We start from the raw sequence: 15,873 nt of genomic DNA, 5'->3' as shown, positions 1-15,873 counted from the left end.
ATGTTGTCCATAGCAGTAACAAAAACACTGTGTTCTGAAACACCGCACTGCACTGTCCTGAGCTGTCTTCTCTTTTTTTTTTTACCCCTTTTTCTCCCCAATTTCATGGTATCCAATTGTTGTAGTAGCTACTATCTTGTCTCGTTGAAAGTCATGCGTCCTCCGATACACAACCCAGCCAGCCATACTGCTTCTTAACACAGCACGCATCCAACCCGGAAGCCAGCCGCACCAATGTGTCGGAGGCTACACCGTGCACCTGGCAACCTTGGTTAGCGCGCACTGCGCCCGGTCCGCCACAGGAGTCGCTGGTGCGCGATGAGACAAGGACATCCCTACCGACCAAGCCCTCCCTAACCCGGACGACGCTAGGCCAATTGTGCGTCGCCCCACGGACCTCCCGGTCGCGGCCGGTTATGACAGAGCCTGGGCGCGAACCCAGGGACTCTGATGGCACAGCTGGCGCTGCAGTACAGCGCCCTTAACCACTGCGCCACCCGGGAGGCCGAGCTGTCTCCTCTTGAGAGGTCTCATCATGGAATCTTTTCCTTTTCCTCTGGCAGCTGTGTTCCTGGCTAAACTGAGGTGCAACATCATTGGCGTAGCAATCAGCGTTGCCTCAGACAGGAGAGACTCCCATCCATCTCTAAGAGCCTGAATTTCTTCCTTTAAGGCTCTGATATTGGCTGGCTCTGTGTCAAGGGAGATTTTTTCTGACTGGAGAATCCTATTCCTGTCCTCAATGCATTGCAGTACCTGCAATTATGCCAACTGACATGTCATTCAACACAATGCAGCTCACCTCCTTCTTCAGTTGGGAGTAGGGCTGGTTCAGGGGTATGGGGATGGGGAGACAGGGCTGCTGAGCCTGAAGCTGCATCTCTTGGGCCTGGCACCAGGCAGGGGCAGGGACAACTGATTTAGTACGAATAGCTTGCTAAAAGTGATTAAATGTCGGCTAAAACAGGAGCGAAATGTAAACACACAGAATTTTCTGTAAAGTAACTAATGTTAGTGGAGCAAAAGTAGCCTATTTCACTTTGGACTAAGCTAACACATTTCACGGACTACACCCACCTTCTTTTGTGAACAATTGGGTGACATACTGTCACCCTTTCTTTTCTCTCTCCTGTCTTTTCGTTATTTTATTTACAATGTACTAATAAAACTATTATATGATAGGTCAATAATTTAATATTGAAAAAAATGGGCCCCAGTCACAGGCCCTTAGAATCGTCCTACTTCTTTAAGACGACAGAGGAGCCTCTTAAAGAAGAAGTTACAGGTCTGTAAGAGCCAGAAATCTTGCTTGTTTGTGGGTGACCAAATACTTATTTTCCACCATAATTTGCAAAGAAATTCATTAAAAATCCTACAATGTGATTTTCTGGATTTTTTTTCTCATTTTGTCTGTCATAGTTGAAGTGTACCTATGATGTAAATTACAGGCCTCTCTCGTCTTTTTAAGTGGGAGAACTTGCACAATTGGTGGCTGACTAAATACTTTTTTGCCCCACTGTATATATATATATATAATTTGTTGTTTTTTTGAGAACATTAACAATGTGTGTTCTCTTGTTTTGTACTTTTCTGTAGTTTCGACCCAATGATTCGTCTGACAACAAAATTACTTTGCATCCTGCAGGCCCAGGCATGGATCAAAGCTGGCGAATCATTTCACAGACGAATCAACCGTGGCCCTTGAGCAATTTGCTCAGAATTGCTACGGAATAAAAGGAAGAAGATCAAGCAAGCCGAGTCCCAAGCATCCGTTCAAACTCCATGTGTTGGAGGCAATTTCTCGCCAGGGACCAGGCCCATATTTTATTTTTGATGGTAAAGTTTAGCTATTTGCAAAGCAAAAGATACATACAATATTGTTCCCTACACCTCACGGACTGCTATGTATTCCACAATAATTCACTGTTGCCTCCTTTTTCAGGAATCATGGCTCGAGATTTCTTTGAGGAAGAAATCATCAAGAGATATGCTGGACCCTATGTCAGAGAGGTGTTTCTGGGGACTACATTGTTTCTTTCAAGGTAGGATTATAGCAATATTTTATGTTTAGGCCTATTTCCATGTATATTTCTAGTATTGTTCCTTATGCTGGCTGTTACGCTAAATGTATTTTATTCTTCTCCAAATGCAGACAACGACCCAAAACACACTGCCGCCCGGGTTTGCATCGCAATTGAGGGCATAAACTGGGTCAAGACGCCAGCAGAGTAAGTAGACCTATATGTAGTAAAATAATATAAATAAATACCTACAACACCTACGGTAGGCCTACAGTATATCTAAAAATATATATTTTTAATCTCTATATGTATTGGTCTCATGATTTAAAACCCGATTTAACTTGTTTGGCATCAACTGAAAACATTAATCCGTAACTCTGCCAAGCCTACAAGCAAAAATGAACTGGTGAAGGCCATCAAGACGTTTTGGCTTGAGAAATTGACGATACAACAATGCAAAAATACATTGATCATCTCAGCTAGGTTTTTCCCATGGTCGTGGAGCTGGGGGAAAGTTCAACTAAAATTTTGTTTAAATAAACATCTGCATTTTGACTGTCTTTTTTCTCATTATTTTATTAATGAAAGCATAAAGATGTTGAGCAAGAACTGTTAGGGCCAAATGGGGGGATTTACACACCTACAGCAGCTAGGCTATGGAAGAGTTGTGTGTCAATTCATAAACCATGTGCCATGGAATCTCTTCGCAACTATTTTGCAATCTATATGGCTTTCTGACATTGTGCGGTTGCTTGAGGTCTTGAGTTAGAAATGTAACACTTTAGAGTACTTAAGCATTGAGTACATTGCAAATTGGGGGATTTTCACACCTACAGTAGCCGGGCTATGAAGAGTCTATTGTCCTGCTAATAGGAAACATTGTTTGCATGATGGGCTACACCTGCTACAGTACTACAGTACACTTGTGAAAACCTGTTTTCAAAATGCCTCCAGCTGTCCATCACTACTGTAAACAAAAACACAGTATCTTGTTTACATTCTTCATTGTACTTTTAGAGTTTGGGATTGACAAATGTGCGCTGTGAGAATATCTAATAATAATAATAATAATATTTTAGTAGAACAACAGTTTTAGCAAGTAATATGCTACAGTCCAGTTACAGCTTGTTCTGATCAAGTTGAAACTTAAAAATAAGTGTCTTTTTTTTGGGGGGGGGGGGGAATGTTCAGGAGGAATGTAAAATTGCGTGTCAATTCATAAACCATCAAAAATCTCCAACTATTTAGCAATCTATATGGCTCTATATGACAATAATTACATTTAGAGGATTCTAAATTAATATCTAAGGGGCATTTTTCATTAGGGCAAATCTGGAAAATGACATGCGCAAGAGACAGTGGGAATAATTTTCCATTTAGAGACTATAATACTGTACATGGCATCCAGGTCATTTTTGTTTCTCTTAGAATAAAAACTTTAGTGTAACAACAGTTTTAGTAAATAATATTCTACAGTCCAGTTACAGCTTGTTCTGATAAGGAAGAAACAAACAAAAATACATTTTTTTCATTGTTTATTTAGTGGCACCACAAATGTGAATTAATATTTACAAAACAATTTACCAAACAAAACACATTACAAAATTGCAACAATTTTTTTTTAACCTTTATTTAACTATGCAATTCAGTTAAGAACAAATTCTTATTTACAATGACGGCCTACACCGGCAAAACGACGCTGGGCCAATTGTGCACCGGCCTATGGGACTCCCTATCACGGCCAGATGTGAACTATCACGGCCTGGATTCGAACTAGGGACTGTAGTGATGCCTCTTGCCTCCTACTGTAGGCTACACAATGTGAAAATATGAAGAAGAAAAAAAGAAAAAAAAGAAATGTTAATAATACATAAAGCAGCCCGTGTCGGACCGAGCTCGATCATCATCCAGAGACATGCTGGACCCTTTGTCAGAGGTGTTTTTGGGACCACATCGTGTCTATTGTCCTGCTAATAGCCCTTGTGAAAAACAAGTGTTTGAAAACATTAACGATATTTTGGAGATTATTTCGTTTTCAAATAACCTAAAGTTATTGGCTCTACTAGAGAATTTAAAACCTTTTTTTTGTAAGAACAGAGTATATGGGATTGGGATTGATTTTAAGAAATGTAGGTTCATTCATTTGATTCATATTATTGTGTTTCTATCGCAAGAAAAACAAAACCCTCAGGGTTTCCATTAGGAAAATATGGTGCTGTACAACATGACCTTTTATTTAACTAGGCAAGTCAGCTAAGAACAAAGTCTTATTTACAGTGATGGCCTACACCGGCCAAACTTGGGCGACACTGGGCCAATTGTGTGCCGCAGTATGGGACTCCCAATCACGGCCGGTTGTGATACAGCCAATCTAACTAAGAAATACATTTCCACACCATAATTGTAGTCTAACCAATACCCAAACTGAAAATAGAAATGTCATTGATTTATCAAGACCATGTTTGTCTCAGAGCAGCCTTGTCTTGACCTCTGAATGGTGTCTTTTCCCCCTTCCAATAATTTGTTTACCTTCATTAGCCTACTTTGTTTCAATGTTTGTCTTTCAGTGATCTTTATTCTCATACTAATTGGTTATGGATCCATATGGAAAATGACATGCGCAAGAGACGGTGGTAATATTGTTCCTTTTAGAGACTATAATATATGGTGTCCTGGGGCCTCAGTTATAAATGTTGCGTAGGCACAAAAGGCGTCTGCCACCTTCTAAGCAAACTTTGGGATTTATAAAAAACTAACTTGACGGGAGAATGTGCGGTCCTCCACTGACACTTTGACCCATAGGTATGCACATTAACTCGAGAAATGAGAAACTGCAACTCAGATGGCAGAGGGATGAAACAGAAGGATGAAACTCGAGAAACGCTTTGAAATTGATACCATTGTGTAAAATACATTTAAATATTACCTCACTTATTATATATGAGGAGTTCCCTGGAGTGCACACAAAAAAAAACCCATAAAAAACACGATTTAGGATAATAAATCTGTTTTTGCTAATAACCCCCTCAAATATGTTGTACAGTTTAATCGGAATCATATTTAATTGGATTTGTAATTATTAAACAATACTTGCATGTAATGAAATGTATTCTCTTAAATAAGGTCAACTGTAGGACAAATTAGTTTAAACTGATGTCGTTTTCGATGCCTCAGTTGGGCAGATACGAGTGCACAGTTTCATATATTGTTATCACATGTTCGTTGCGCTGAACTGTCAATGTGATAATGGGCCTGTCATTGCCAGTTACAATCAGGGTAATTACAACACCTGAAGGTGTTAAGCAGTTGGCTGGCTTTGACAATCAAATGGGTGGGTATAAAATGGGATGCAATTACAACGTGTAATGACGCACAATGGCTGCTTTGGCACTGTTGGAAGATTTGGCAAATGGAAGAATTCGGCGGAGAGAGCAAATTTTCAGAGACCAGCAAGATTTACTTGCCAACGATGATGAGTGGCTTATGAGCCGGTCCGATTACCAAGAGCTGTTCTCTTAGATTTCTGTGCTGTAGTGGGCCCAGCTTTACAGAGAAGCACCCGCAAAAACCAAGCCGTGCCTGTTCCACTTCAACTCCTTGGCAACCTCGTTAATAGCGTAGATGGTGTCTCTTTGCGTTTGCAGGACTACATCTATGAGGACACGGCTTCCGGAGGGTTGTGACGCATGTGGTGCAGTGGAGACGCCGGGGCTGGGCGCAGTCAGCTCCTGCTCAGCTGCAGCACCACCGACCCCGCAGGAACACGCAGCGGCAAAAACAATAGAAAATGTCACAATTGTTTGTGTAAATAAACTTTTAAACACAACTTGAATGCATTTTGTTTACTCTTTTCAAACGAGGGAATACTAATTACATACCTGGATCATCCGGTGCGTCTTGCATGTCCCTGTCCCCTTCCACCTCCGTCACTACTCTACTCAGGAGGGAATCCCCTATAATACCAGCAAGTCGCTCATCAAGCGGGTTGAGCTCCTGTGTCCCCTTTCCCCTGCCCGTGGCACAAATATTTGCATTTCACTCATTTCATTCATGGGTGTGGCAGGGTAGCCTAGTGGTTAGAGTGTTGGGCCAGTAACCAAAAGGTTGCAAGATCGAAACACCAAGCTGACTAGGTAAAAATCTGTAATTTTGCCCTTGAACAAGGCAGTTAACCCACTGTTCCTAGGCCGTCATTGAAAATAAGAATTTGTTCTTAACTTCTTTGGGATAGGGGGCGGTATTTTGACGTCCGGATGAAAAGCGTGCCCAAAGTAAACTGCCTGCTACTCAGACTCAGAAGCTAGGGTATGCATATAATTGGTAGATTTGGATAGAAAACACTCTAAAGTTTCTAAAACTGTTAAAATAATGTCTGTGAGTATAACTGAACTGAAATGGCAGGCGAAACCCCGAGGACATTATTGTTTTGTTATGTCTATTCCTGTGTTTTTGGCTATTTGCCTGTGTTTTCAGCCCAACCTCACATTCAATTCGCGCATATATGTACAAAATGTATTTCAGTAGATTTCGTGCGCTTTTGTGCATTTTTGTGTGGTTCAATTCGTTCGAAAATATACAAATTTGAGTGCAACTTAATTGGTGCGATAAGACACGAATTCAACCAGTAGGCGACACACAAGCCTTTGCAACAACCGTAGACGCGATAGCCTGTATTTCATTATTTATTTAACGTTATGAATATGTAGATATGTTGTATTTGTTTAATCCCTATTAAAACATTGTGGTTGTATGCCTATATGTACTGTTATCGATTTTTCTGAACAGACTTTCAGTATAGAATGAATGTAAGCAATGCATGATGGCGAATGTTGTTTTATTTCGGTTGTAGGTCCATGTATTTCTTACAAAAAACAAACGTGTAAAACATTTTTATTGACCAGAATGTAACTGAAACACAATAGCAGCCTTGTCATTGTCCATAAATACCAAAACATTTTTTTTCTTATAACATTTGGGGAAACGTATGTTGTCATTATTGTAGTCTTAAACTTAGTTGGCCAACCAAAATTACCAAAACGTTAACCCGTACTAAGGCTAGGGTGGCTGAGTGTAAATACATGGCTCTGAGTGTAAGCACCTTTTCACAAGAAACTTTCTTGTGTTCAAATTACCGTCAGTGCGAAATAGCTAGAAAGCTTTCGTATTTCAACTTGGCTGCACCTACGGTTATGAGAACGATGTGTAATACCTGCGTCGACCTGTGACTGTCAGAAAAACACCGGAAAGTGTCTAGCCTACCGGAATGTTACAAGAAGAACAAGAATGGTTACATGACATTCGACCATGTGGCATTTGTTGTTTATAGATTTTTCGCCCACACATCGACCCTGGACAGATAACAGGTAGGTCGCCAGTTCGTCCCTTGTCAGAAATACAGCATACATACACATTTGTTTTGTGTTTGTTAAAGTGTTTGGTTTCAAAAAAACGTGTTAAACCAGTAAGGAAGGTTACGTAACTAAGGTGAATAAAGAAAGTTGCATACACAACATAGAATGTTTTGATATTTTTGTTGCATTACTTGCGTATATTTGGATATCATTCTCACTTATTATTTTAGCCACCTATACATTAGGCTATATATTCCCCCTTTTCCTCTTTGCATCTACAAAGAAATACACATTGCCACTTAATCTGTATTCATCTTGCGACTTCTCCTTGGAAGAAGGTGAGAGGGAGCCTAAGAGGGACGTAAAGGAGTTGATGAAATCCTGTTAAGACAGACAATCAGGTGAGAGTTGGGCCTGATGATGATCTATGATCAATGATCTAAATTGATCAAAACGTGTAGACACTGTAGCCTTTAAGGACTGGAGTTGCACACATGCCATAGAACAACATGAACAAGGAAGTGACAGACTAATAGTGCATTGTTGGTAAAGACTGACTGATCTGAAAGTAATAATAGATATGTATTTGTTATGCAAAGTGATTTGTAGATCAGTCAGTCTGTGTGTGGAGGAGGATGATGACCTTTAGTGACGTACAGGACATAGTAAAACACACACGCTATCAATGACATGCAGCTTTTCTCATAGACGGGGGAGGTTACTATGTGAAGGAATGTGTTAGGATTGGAAGTTTTCTCTTTGTGTTTCTTTTGAGATGGTAAGTCCTTTGAAGACCCCCAAGACCAACTGGATGAGGCTATTAAAAAGGCAGAACGCCTTGCCGAGGAGCTCAACCAAGAGAAGGACCCACAAGCCCAACTGGACGAGGCCATTGACGAGGCAAAAAGACTGGCTGAGGAGCTCAACCCAGAACGGGTAATGTAACAAGTCGTACATTACCGGTAATGTAACCCCTACAGCTCCCATACGTGCATAAATATTCCCAACACAACCCCAGCACCACAGCGTTATGATTTATCATTGCTTTTTGTTTGTCAAAGTAGACCCCACCTGGCACAGATGTGAATTTAAACGTAGACTCCGTGATATGACCTGAACACGGGCATCAATTATATTTTTATTTTATTTATTTCACCTTTTATTTAACCAGGTAGGCTAGTTGAGAACAAGTTCTCATTTGCAACTGCGACCTGGCCAAGATAAAAGCGTAGCAATTCAACACATACAACAACACAGAGTTACACATGGAATAAACAAAACATACAGTCAATAATACAGTAGAACAAAAGAAAACAAAAAGTCTATATACAGTGAGTGCAAATGAGGTAAGTTAAGGAAATACATAGGCCATGGTGGCGAAGTAATTACAAATTCCAATTAAACACTGGAATGGTAGATCGGCAGAAGATGAATGTGCAGGTAGAGATACTGGGGTGCAAAGGAGCTAAATAAATACCAGTATGGGGATGAGGTAGGTAGAGGGGCTCTTTACAGATAGGCTACAAGTACAGGTGCAGTGATCTGTAAACTGCTCTGACAGCTGGTGCTTAAAGCTAGTGAGGGAGATGAGTCTCCAGCTTCAGAGATTTTTGCAATTCGTTCCAGTCATGGGCAGCAGAGAACTGAAAGGAAAGACGACCAAAGGAGGAATTGGCTTTGGGGGTGACCAGTGAGATATACCTGCTGGAGCGCGTGCTACGAGTGGGTGCTGCTATGGTGACCAGTGAGCTGAGATAAGGCGGGGCTTTACCTAGCAGAGACTTGTAGATAACCTGTAGCCAGTGGGTTTGGCGACGAGTATGAAGCGAGGGCCAACCAACGAGAGCGTACAGGTCGCAATGGTGGGTAGTGTGTGGGGCTTTGGTGACAAAACGGATGGCACTGTGATAGACTGCATCCAGTTTGTTGAGTAGAGTGTTGGAGGCTATTTTATAGATGACATCACCGAAGTCGAGGATCGGTAGGATGGTCAGTTTTACGAGGGTATGTATGGCAGCATGAGTGAAGGATGCTTTGTTGCGAAGCCGATTCTAGATTTAATTTTGGATTGGAGATGCTTAATGTGAGTCTGGAAGGAGAGTTTACAGTCTAACCAGACACCCAGGTATTTGTAGTTGTCCACGTATTCTAAGTCAGAGCCGTCCAGAGTAGTGCCCATTAAGCATGAGGCACAAGGGTGCACTTGTTAGCATCCCTGTGAACTTCTACACATTTAAGCTGTGTGAGTGAGCCAGAACGTGGGTCTACTGCAGGTGCCTTTCCTCAGCTGACAAATCACTTCACCTTATGTGAAAATAAAATTATTGCTTGTGCTCCATATGTGCACAAGCAAGCCATGCTTGTGGGAGACTTTTATTAGTGGGCCAGCCATGATAATTGAAATGCACTTTTTTAGGAAAATAAGAAGAAAAAGACAAACAAGCCTCCAGGGATTAGGTTCAGATGGAGACAAAGGGATGAGAGGACAGATTGTTTCTCAAACCAGGAAGCAACTACATCCACTTCTGTTAGTAAGTTTCATCCCGTCCTGGTGTTTAATTTTATTGGTCCCTGATGTGACTTTTTCCTTTCAAACATACTGTATCATAGCATATCAAAGGTTTGTTGCCGTGCCATAGGCCGGTCTAGTACCAGCTACCCACAGCACATAATACATTACATGCAGGTCTGATCCCACCTTTCCCTGTCTCTAACTGTTGTCTGTCTCTGATGAAAATACATATTTAACGAAAGGAGAGTCAGAACTCCAGCAAATCTTTTGTATTAAAAAGCTTTTTATTCTCATTTTTTTTTCAGCTCCAAGGGCCAGTACATCAAGAGCCAGACTAGTGCAACCTTCTGGACCAGTCACTGAGGAGGAAGAATCAGGTATTGATGAGCGATTGGATATATTAATCTACACAATTCCTTGTTATTCATTGGCAATGTAATTAATTTACTGTATTTTTATTAAATCTGTAATTGGTAGTTGAAACAATAACAAAGCACACTTCCCTCCCCTGTTTTTATTAAAAGCTGAGTGATGGGGTTGGTGAATTGTAACCACTTTCAATTTATTGACAGAGCTATTATTGCAATAACTTACCATCATTGTTATTAAAAGAATAGTTTTAACCATATATCATTAATATAAATCCAAAAATGGCTTTATCAACTTCTGAATGCCCCTTTAAGTCTAATCCTTTCCTTTTTTGCATATCTTATTTTAGAGACAAGGACCAGTGGATTGGAATCCACTCCAGTTTTAAACATTGATGAAGAAATAGGTATGTTAATATTGTTTTACTTTCAAAATTGGGGTCATCTTGGTGTTACTGAATTATACTGCACGACATCTTTATTATGACAGTGATGCAACATTTTTAAATGTGTCTCAAGTCTCCAGAATTTGGGATTTGAGATCAAATGTTTGATATGAGGTTACAGTACAGAATGTCACCTTTTATTTCAGGGATATTTTCAGACTTTTCTGATTTACCGGTTCGAAATGAAAGCACTTTATATGTCTAGTTGCAAGTTTTATTAGTCGTATGTACAGGATACGGATGGTAACACGATCCAACAAAATGCTTACTTGCAGGTAGCTTCTCGACAAAGCAATTGAAAATGCTGGAGTATAGAGACGAATTCAACATTTTAGCATCACTGTCCAAATACTTCTGTAGGGGAGTGCAACAACAGCATCCTGGCAGAGGTTTTTCCTCCACATTTCCTTTAATATGAAGCAATCTGCCGTTCCACATTACGGAATTAGTCTTAGTTGAATTCATTCATTCAACCACTGTCTGTAATTGTGGAAGCTGGAAGCATTTGCCTTTGAGGAGAGTTTACTCTGTCGTCAAAATACACCGAGTGTACAAAATATTCCTAATATTGAGTTGCACTCCCTTTTGCGCTCAGAACAGCCTCAATTCGTCAGGGTGTGGACTCCATAAGGTGTCGAAAGTGTTCCAAAGGGATGCTGGCCCATGTTGACTCAAATGCTTCCCACAGTTGTCAATTTGTCTGGATGTCCTTTGGGTGGTGGACCATTCTTGATACACACAATTAAATGCGGATCGTGAAAAACCCAGCAGCGTTGCAGTTCTTGACACAAACCGTTGGACCTGGCACCTACTACCATACCCCTTTCAAAGGCACTTAAATATTTTGTCTTGCCCAGTCACCCTCTGAATGGCACACATACACAATCCATGTCTCAATTGTCTCAAGGCTTAAACATCCTCCTTTAATCTGTCTCCTCCCCTTTATCTACACTGAGGTGGATTTAACAGGTGACATCAATAAGGGATCATAGCTTTCACCTGGTCAGTCTGTCAGGGAAAGAGAATGTTTTGTACTCAGTGTGTTGTTGCTGTTTTAAGAACATTCAGAATTTATTTTCGATGATGGGATCAAGTTCTATTGTGTGATATTCCAATTTAGACTTTACTCAACATTTTGGTCTGCCCTGTAATTGAATTTACTGTAGAATCAAAGCTGAGGCGTTTGGCTTGTCACACCATAGATTGTGCATAGATATATTTGCTGTCACCTACTGACAGCCCAATATGCGTTTTAATAGATTAATTATATCATATTCTTACTTAAATCCTTTTCCCATTTTTGTGTTTTCAAAAAAGCAATACTTCATAGAGAAATGAACATCCTCCTAGCTGACTTAGAAGACCCTGAGTGTTCAAATCCTGATGTGCCTGGTACATCACACAGTTGGAGTGTGAGGAAGGAACTCTCACAGGAGGGAGTCCAGGCCTGAGATTGTAGATTTTCTGCTGGCTGCAGAGCATGTTTCTCAGAAGATCTGTCAGTCATGCAATGTGAAAAGGGCTATTCTGCGATGTAGAGACTCTGCCGAAACAGCTTTACTGCGAAGGCTGCGATGTCTCTACACATGCAAAGTTCCCCCTACACAACAGAGAGTCCATGATCGAGGGGTTCTACACGCCCCTTCCTCCAACTACAGCCATATCTCTCATCACCAAACAGTGATGTAGCAATGCAATGTAAAACAACATTAATTCAGATTACATTTCTTTCCTCAAGGTCGCTACAATGTCACAGTGCCTGTGCTTACCTGCACAACTTGTCTTAGCACCTGGACAGCAAACTTGGCAGATCTGATAAAGAATGGGTACTGGCCTGCCACTGTCAACTGTGACACCATATACCAGGTAGATGTGTTCAGCTCTTTTGAGGAGCTGGAAGTGTCAGCCCCAGGAATCGAACTGACTTCTTTGGCAGGGTAACAATCAATTATACTCAGCTTTACCAATGTATGACTTCAGGTTAACTAGGTTACATTTTGTTACAACACTTTGTGTAACGTAACTTTATTTCCAGTACTATAACTATGTTAAAACTTCAGGTCTCTTGCTACAGTATGTGTTAGCCTCCTGCACCACTGTCCGGCCATGCACCTTATCTGTGCCCCTCTTGCATCCAATATTTCCTGCTCTTTACAACATAAGTACTCATCCTACTTTTGCATTGGCTTTCACCTGCTTTGCTGTCAACACTATGTACTGGCCCTGCTTTATCTCAAATCCAGTCAGCCATAGTGAATGATAGTATGTTTTGTTTATACTATTGTTGTAAGTTATTTCATATATTTTCTATATGTATTTTTCCCTTACCAGAACGGAATGATCTGTGGGGACACTTTTCAAAAAAGCTTCTTTGAGTGGACGTACTGCCGCTCTGAAATTGATTAGGTCTGTGATATACAGGACTTTGACTGCCCAGCCTGGTCTGTGATATACAGGACTTTGACTGCCCAGCCTGGTCTGTGATATACAGGACTTTGACTGCCCAGTCTGTTCACCCAGCATGCTTGCAGTGTCAGTGGACGGGAACAAGAAGCTGTATCGATTCAAAAAAGGGTATGTAAAAGTATTCATAATCTATCAAATAACACCGTACTCTATATCATTTAAACAATCCAAACAAGGTTTGTCTTTTCCTTGTCCAGTGTGAACGTTTTCAAATGCAGTTTAGGTCATTTTTAGCTCAAATATTTTGAGTTTGTAATGAAATTAATTATCAACATTGTCAAGTGTCCCACAATCAGTTATTGAGTTTGATTGCTATTTCATATGTCATATATTTAATGTATTTCACGTATCCTTTCAATCCTTTAATGACAAAGGATTCTTTGATGGCGTTGACAGTCAATCTCCAACTTTTGATCTCCATTGTAGCGAACACAGGGGGTAGCTCAGTGCCCTCAGCTAGATTTTAAAAAACCTAACCACTGTCCCATTAACACTTCCCCCCCCCAAAACATTATTTCTTCCTATACTCTTCTACTTCATTGTCTAAGGTTATGGAAAAGGAGTATGTGGAGCATCCCAGTGGACAGCAGCTAAAGAGTCATCAAGGAAAACAAACGACAAACTTGATGAAGAGGGACTCGAAGTAGCCGTCTCTCGCCATGGAATACTTCTAAGGAGCCTCAACATGATGCGTGGAGAGATACTTGCGTCCCCACTGTTCTTGCAGAAGGAATTGTCTGGAAGCAGGAACATACAATTCATGTGTATGTGATCTGCAAATGTTGGCCATACCTGACCAAAGTTGCCCGTCATTGTCCAGAGCTCGCCACTCTCCTTAAACATGAAGCCACTTCTTTCCGTCATGCATGCAAAGGCACATCGTTTGAAATGTGAGGTAGGTTTTTCTTTATTAAGCTGGTCAAAGAGAATTTCCAGCGTCAGTCCTTTACAAGGCTTCCCATTTAGATGTTTGAATTTCCAGCGTCAGTCCTTTACAAGGCTTCCCATTTAGATGTTTGAATTTCCAGCGTCAGTCCTTTACAAGGCTTCCCATTTAGATGTTTGTTATTCACATAATTGCAATATCAAGTCTATATTTTTTTTAAAAATGTAAATTAAGATTAAGTGGGGAGGACGGAATCAGGAAGGAGCTGGCACAACTCTGGGGGAGGAAGTGGAACAAGGGAACAGCTTCTTGCCGAGGGCTGCAATCTGTTCCAAGCAAATGTCCAAAGGAGGTAAACATTTTGTTTAAGGTTGTTCTATTCAGCTATGTTAATACTTATCTGGAATAAGGAGTTCTATTTGGCATTTCTAGCAAGAACAGACATGCTAACCATCCAGGCTATGGGGTGGAACAGAAGGAAGAAAAAACCTGCACAGAGTATTGTCCAGAAGATACTTGAAGGTGTATTGTGTAGATCAATACATTTATTTTAGAAGTATTATATCTATGGATTTAATTGATTTAAAAACAATTAGTTATTCTGTTTAGTTTTTGTCATAGTTCTCAGACAACAGCAAAAATCCAGGAGGAGACCCAGACTCTAAGTTTAAGAGTGATTTGGGTGTTAGGCGATGAGGTTGGGGCTCATTCACCGCCCACATAACAAGTCATTTGTTACAGAAACCTTCACAGGCCCTATGTTCCTCCAGGAAGTGAGTGCAACTTCTCAGCGCTGGAGATACGTTGTTAATTTATAGATGTACTGTATTTCAGAGGAAACAAATGAGAACATGGGACGGTCCCCAGGTACTACAGAGAACAATTGAAGTCCTGTTTCTTAGCATCAAACAAAGGAAACAGAACCTCTACCGTCAGACAGGCTTGTTACATTTCCTTAATTGCACACACTTCATTTCTCATTAATTTCAAAGCCATGCAATGTAGCAAATAATTCCATTCTCCTTTTGTTTTGATGAAATGGATATTTTGTTATCTGTGTTTGTTCAGTTGCGTAACCACAGACAGCACTGCTAAAGTTACAAATCCACATTGCATTCTTATGAATTTACAGCTGACCTACTCACAAAGAAAATAGCCTTTGACTGGGTGATGCTCCTGAGACGGCTGAAGGAGGAAGAGTTAATTGTCCTAAAGGAAGTCTAGCAGCACTGGGAAAGCCTAAAGAGGGAATCGGAGAATGTGCAAGACCTTGCTTCACATGTGGCACTTGACCTAAGCAGGCAAAGTAGGGGAACGTTCATCAATATGTACAATTGATGTTGGCACCTTGTAATTGCTATTGTACTTAAGGAATACGTCATTGTATTTATTCTACACATTACGATTGTTGGTGTTAGGCTGGCAATTGAATCAGTCGGAAGTCTCTTCTCCATGCTTCAGAGGAGAGTCAGCAGCCTCAGAAGACACCAGGACTCTGTCAAACTGATGTACAGCAAAGCTATGGGCCAAGACACCTCCCTCCTAGAAAATAACTTCATAGATGACATCTATGACAGCATCCACTACAGCTCTGATGACGAGGAATCTATCACAGACTGAAGGTGTTCGTTTGGGTGAGTGCAGTTTGCACGGGGTAAAAAGTGATTCCATTTGTTTTGCATATGTGCTTTATCTGCCTTCCTAAGGAAAAATAGTTTGAACATTTTATGGAAAATAAACTTTTATGTTTATTCCTTGTTGACAATGTGATCATGTGGCACAGATTTGAGAAGGGTTACATGGCCAGGTCCAATGCACCCCTT

The 15,873-nt window shown here is 40.7% G+C and overlaps 1 long non-coding RNA gene across 1 annotated transcript; it reads left to right on the top strand.

Annotated features, from left to right (window-relative positions):
• Window positions 1-7,088: 7,088 nt before the first annotated feature.
• Window positions 7,089-15,812, top strand: LOC139368255 (uncharacterized). The gene is made up of 12 exons (XR_011626939.1): window positions 7,089-7,384; window positions 7,711-7,773; window positions 8,148-8,308; window positions 10,190-10,261; window positions 10,603-10,659; window positions 12,016-12,635; window positions 13,030-13,272; window positions 13,713-14,059; window positions 14,285-14,402; window positions 14,885-14,990; window positions 15,183-15,356; window positions 15,469-15,812. It is a non-coding gene; the product is annotated as an uncharacterized lncRNA (long non-coding RNA).
• The last annotated feature ends 61 nt before the right edge of the window (window positions 15,813-15,873 follow it).

Source organism: Oncorhynchus clarkii, chromosome 16 (assembly GCF_045791955.1).
Source record: "Oncorhynchus clarkii lewisi isolate Uvic-CL-2024 chromosome 16, UVic_Ocla_1.0, whole genome shotgun sequence".
In the NCBI taxonomy this organism is placed as follows: domain Eukaryota; kingdom Metazoa; phylum Chordata; class Actinopteri; order Salmoniformes; family Salmonidae; genus Oncorhynchus; species Oncorhynchus clarkii.
Note: the sequence above shows the minus strand (reverse complement) of the source record. Positions and strands in the feature narration are given on the sequence as shown.